General features: G+C 40.0%; 1 non-coding gene across 1 annotated transcript; it reads right to left on the bottom strand.

Annotated features, from left to right (window-relative positions):
- Positions 1 to 2,590: 2,590 nt before the first annotated feature.
- On the bottom strand, positions 2,591 to 2,698 carry LOC112083734. Its single transcript, XR_002897866.1, has one exon. It is a non-coding gene; the product is annotated as a small nucleolar RNA R71 (small nucleolar RNA).
- Between the last annotated feature and the right edge of the window lie 2,872 nt (positions 2,699 to 5,570).

Below are 5,570 nucleotides of genomic sequence, written 5' to 3'. Positions count from 1 at the left end.
ATGTCGAAAAAGACTTGTCTCAGGACAAGGTCTTCTCCATTGGAATAAGTCACGTCCAACACCAAAAGTCGAGCTAAACGACTTAAAACAGAAGCGCTTAATGGGAGGCAACCCATTTAGGTATTGTTTTCTTTAGAATTTTTCTTTCTTTTACTTTTGATCTTTTTCTTTTTCTTAGTTTCAGGTGTTTCTTATAAAACAAAAAAGCCAAAAAAATCAAAAAACCCAAAAAGACCAAAAAGAAGGATGGTACCTGACTGCTCGGCCCAGCAGGAACCAAGGAGAAGCAGGAAGAGGCCGCGATTTAAGCCCCCGCGGTTGATAACACCGTATTTTGACCACTTTTATGGATCATAATTGTATCTTATGCAGGTGTTTTAACTCTGTTTTCAAAGGTTTTTAAAGTGTTTTCAATGTTTTAGAGTTTCAAAAGACTTTACAGGAAATTTGGGCAAAAGATATGCAATTTGGAACAATTGAGCAATTTTGGATAAATGCAGACCGTCAGAAGTATGACAAGCGATGAAGACCTTCTCACCGTTTGATCACCCCGAAAACTTGAGACAACATAGAGGATCCAACCAGCTTTCTAATGCACTTGATTTGGAGACAATCCAACGGTTAGATCTTCAGATACTCCCGATGCAAGAATGACAGAAAATGCAGTTCCGGAAGAGAGCAAGTGCCGGGACCGCGGCCAACACCCATTTTCCCGCAGATAGAGCCACTGCGACCGCGGACTTTGGTCGTTCACTTTCCCGACGACTTAATTAAAGCCCAGATCAATTCCTTTCGTTATTTTTGAAGCCCTAAGTGTCCAGAACCACCCAAGAAGCTATAAATACCCCCTTTAGGTCATTCCTAAAGGTGTGGAGACGACATAAGATAGAAAGAGAGAGAGAGATTTCGTGAGAGTGCTTCAAAAACCCTAGGAGGCCGCCGCCCTTGGAGGAGGAGCCGCCACTGGAGGAAGACATCGCGCCTCCGTCGTCGCTTCCGTTCTTCGTTCTTCTTCCTTCTTTTCTTTAATTTCCTGCAACTTTCAATACTCTAAGATGATTGTTTACAATATGTTTGAGTAGTTACCCAGTTGGGTTTAAAGGGATTTTTCAAAGGGAATTCATATGTCTTTGCTTATGAATCGATAGATTTAAGATTATTAATCTTCTAGATGTTCTTCGTTTGCCTTTAATCTTACTGCGTGATTCTTTGCTGGCCACTTAGAAGCCAATCTGATATGATATGTTGCGAAAGCTTTCATTGATTGTCTGAACTAGGGTGAAACGAGCAATTCTTCTATAGGAGTGGAAACCTACCTGTAGTTGAGTTGTGAATGTTGATGAGTCTTATTCTGCTATTGCATCTTCTCCCTTCCAGAATCAGAGTGGAAACCTACTGATTAGGGTTGCGAGAGATAGTTGTTTAGTGCTGCGAAAGTAGGCTATTCATACTTCCGTGCCTCGAGTTCTAGAACATACGCAGTTGATTACCTTTATCATATGCTTAAAATTGACATAGCTTAGTCCATGAATCCCTGCGAAACCCCTTGAGCCCCAACGTTTGTCTTTAATCGCTTACAACCTTCGTATTCCTTTGCTTTTCATTCGCTTATTTCCTTGTTTCCATTATACTTTCAATCGCTATTTACTTGCCTTCTATTCGCTTTGTTTAATCGCTTTTTACTTGCTTTACCTGCTTTAGTTTTCTTTCAATTGCTTTTTACTTGCTTTCTAGTTTAGATTTAGTGACAACAAAAACCCAAAACCAAAACCCAAACCGTTTAGTTCTAATCTGATTTAAGCGTTGCAGTGAATTCGTACTGAAACAACTAAGTCTCTGTGGATCGATACCCTAAGTACTACAGCGCACATCTGTGCACTTGCAGACATTTAGGGGTTATAAATTTAAAACCTGAAACTTAGTAAAACGAAAAACAAACAACCCCGCTTTTGCTCGCATCAAGTTTTTGGCTCCGTGGCCGGGGACTTAAATTTGTTTCGTTGCGAATCCCAGCTAAAATCCATTAGAACACTTGTTTATTTTTACTTTTTCTTTTGAATTTTTCAGGTTTCTCTGAGATGAGAGACCGGGAACATGTTCCCGGAACTCTTGGTGATCCACCAAATCGTGTGGATGGTGATCAAAGCGATGATGACCTGACTGATGATGAGTTTGAAGAACCGATCTATGATGACAATGAGCTAATCGGATCAGTCAAACACAAAGATGATGATGAACTGATTGGAAGTTTCGATTCACTCGAAAAGTTCATGGGAGATCGAAGAGCTATTCAACCAGCCTTACCAGAGGATGGCAAAACCGAAATTAAGGTACCCCATATCCATTTAGTTCAACAAAATCAATTCTCTGGTTATTCATTTGAAAATCCGATAGACCATATCGAGACTTTCGAAGAATTATGTGCAACCATTACAGCAAATGGGGATTACCACAAGTGTAGTCTTTTCCCATTCTCTCTTAGAGATAAGGCCAGCAAATGGCTAAAATCTTTGCCACCTGCTTCACTAAAAACGTGGGCAGCGTGTAGAACTGCTTTCCTAAATCGTTTTTACACTAGAAATCTTTCAAATCTCTTAAGAAAGAAGATAAGAACTTTTAAACAAAAAGAAGATGAAGATCTTTTAGATACTTGGGAAAGATTTAGGGAATACCAAAGAGATTGTCCACACCATGGATATGCCGAGGAATACCTGCTAAGTATCTTCTATCGCGGTATAACTCCAGAGTTACGACACTCTTTTGATGTAGCAAGTAATGAAGATTTCACAACTAGATCTGTAGAAGATGCTCACGTTTTCATTAAAAATTTTGGAAACAGCATCCAAAATCAAGTAACCTTTGGTAATTCTGCACTTCGTGAGAAGAAAGAAGAAATTTCGGAAGTTATAAAGTGTCTCCGTCACATAATGAATCATCTTGGATTGCAACAACCAAATAGGGTACACAATACGTGTAACTTTGATGGTTGGGACAACCCAATGAATTCTTATGATCAAGGGATGGTGAACACTGCAGAAGTTTATCAAATTCAAGATTTTCCATTCGTTTCTGATCACCGCGGGTCCATTCATCCGGACCGCGGCCAAGCAAGCTTTCACCGCGGTCGTGCTGCTTCTGACCGCGGCCAAGACATGTTTCACCGCGGTCGTGAGCCACCTGACCGCGGGAAAACGTCTTCTGAGCCTGGTTGGACACCACCTCCCGAACCAATCTCAGCTATTCAATCTAATCCTGTTTCCTATCCTAGTTTTCCCTATTCTGAAGCTGAAAACCTAAACAAAAAGATTCTAGAGCTTGAAAAATCTATGTCTCAAGAGATTAGTGATCTTAGATCTGAATTAAAAGAGATGCAGAAGGATTCCGATACCCTCCTTAACATAATGGTCAAAACTAATTCTAAAAAGTTAGAAAATTCTGAAGAGGAGCTAAGTAAAAATTCTTTCGAAAGCTCAAGTGAAGCAGATCCCTCCGATCATGTGAAAGCTATCACACTTAGGAGTGGATTAGCTTACAAAGAGCCTGAATTTCCTAAAGATCCTGAAGATGAGGAAAAGGGTAAGGAAAAGGAGAAAGAAAAAGAAAGAATCACGAATGAAGATGTTGAAAAAGAAGTGGTAGGAGAAAAGGATGGAGAAGAAGTAAGAGAAGATTCATCCCGGGAAATCCTTGGAGAAGACCTGAATCCACCTCCACCAACTCGTGTCTATAAACCTAAACCTCCATATCCTAGAGCCTTAAAAGCCCCTAAGAAAGAAAAAGAAAAAGCTAAGCTGAAAGAGTTGATTGATCAATTAAATGTGAGATTACCTTTTGTAGAAGCTTGTGCTATGATTCCTGCTTTAAGAAAATACATGAAGGGTATTCTAACAAATTCTTTAACTCTTGAAGAAGGCGTTATGATGATAACCCATGAATGTAGTTCTATCCTGCAAAGCCGAATCCCTGAAAAGAAAAACGATCCTGGAAGCTTCGTACTTTCATGCACCATCAATGATGTAGCTTTTGAGCGTGCTCTCTGTGATTTAGGTTCTAGCATAAACATGATGCCTCTTTCAGTAGCAAAACGTTTAGGACATCACACTTTCAAGCCCACTAAGATTTCTTTAGTACTAGCTGATCGTTCTATTAGACAACCTGTAGGTATCTTAGTAGATGTTCCCGTCGAAATCGAAAAATGTTCCATACCAACCGATTTCGTAGTTCTAGAACTAGAAAAAGAACCTAAAGATCCCCTTATTCTTGGAAGACCATTCTTATCTACAGCCGGAGCCATAATCAATGTTCCTGAAGGAAAAATCGACCTTCATCTAGCCGGTTCAGTTATGCAGTTTGACATGAACAAAAGTTTCGATAAACCAACTTTGGATGGAAAAATTTGTTGGGTTGATGAGTTAGACGGAATTATTGAGGAAGTCTATGAAGATCTGCTTCTAGACGACCCTTTAAGTGTCACGCTTTCACCCGCAAAAGATGAACGCAATTTCCTTGAAGGAATTTCGAGTGAATGCGCGCGTATGCTTGATAAGTCCGAAACTTATAGGAAACCTCTACACTATCTAGATCTTAAGGACCAAACAAATATTCCGACACCTCCTAAAGACACTGCCGCAGCAATTAACGATCCTTGGAGTGAGCTTAAAGCCCCTAAAGTCGAGCTTAAACCTCTTCCCGTCGGACTTAAGTACGCTTTCCTTGGACCAAATTCTACTTATCCTGTCAAAATAAACTCTGGTTTGACGGAAGAAGAAACCACAATGCGGTTGACTGAGCTGAGAAAGCATAGAAAAGCCTTAGGATATTCACTTGATGACATACCTGGAATTTTTCCAGATCTCTGTATGCACAAGATTAATCTAGAGGATAATGCTAAAAACTCAATCGAATGTCAAAGGAGACTGAACCCCAATCTCATGGATGTTGTCAAGAAGGAGATTATGAAGCTTTTAGAAGCTGGAATAATCTTTCCTATCTCAGATAGCACTTGGGTTAGCCCAGTTCATGTTGTCCCGAAGAAAGGAGGAGTCATTGTCATTAAAAATGATAAAGATGAAATGATCGCTACAAGAACAGTAACTGGACATCGTATGTGCATCGATTACCGGAAACTGAACGCAGCAACTAGGAAAGATCATTTTCCACTTCCCTTCATAGATCAAATGCTAGAAAGATTAGCTAATCACCCCTACTATTGCTTCCTTGATGAATACTCCAGATTTTTCCAAATTCCTATTCGACCGGAGGATCAAGAAAAAACGACATTCACTTGTCCATATGGCACGTTCGCTTACCGACGTATGCCTTTTGGATTGTGTAATGCACCTGCTACCTTCCAGTGGTGCATGATGTCGATCTTCACAGATTTTATTGAGGATTTCATGGAAGTATTCATGGACGACTTCTATGTCTATGGATCTTCTTTTGAAAAATGCCTAGGCAACCTTGGTAAAGTTCTGCAAAGATGTGAAGATAAGCACTTAGTATTAAATTGGGAAAAATGTCACTTCATGGTACAAGACGGAATCGTGCTTGGGCACATAATTTCCGGAAAA

This window comes from Eutrema salsugineum, unplaced genomic scaffold, assembly GCF_000478725.1.
Source record: "Eutrema salsugineum unplaced genomic scaffold, Eutsalg1_0 scaffold_6, whole genome shotgun sequence".
Taxonomy (NCBI): Eukaryota; Viridiplantae; Streptophyta; class Magnoliopsida; order Brassicales; family Brassicaceae; genus Eutrema; species Eutrema salsugineum.
Note: the sequence above shows the minus strand (reverse complement) of the source record. Positions and strands in the feature narration are given on the sequence as shown.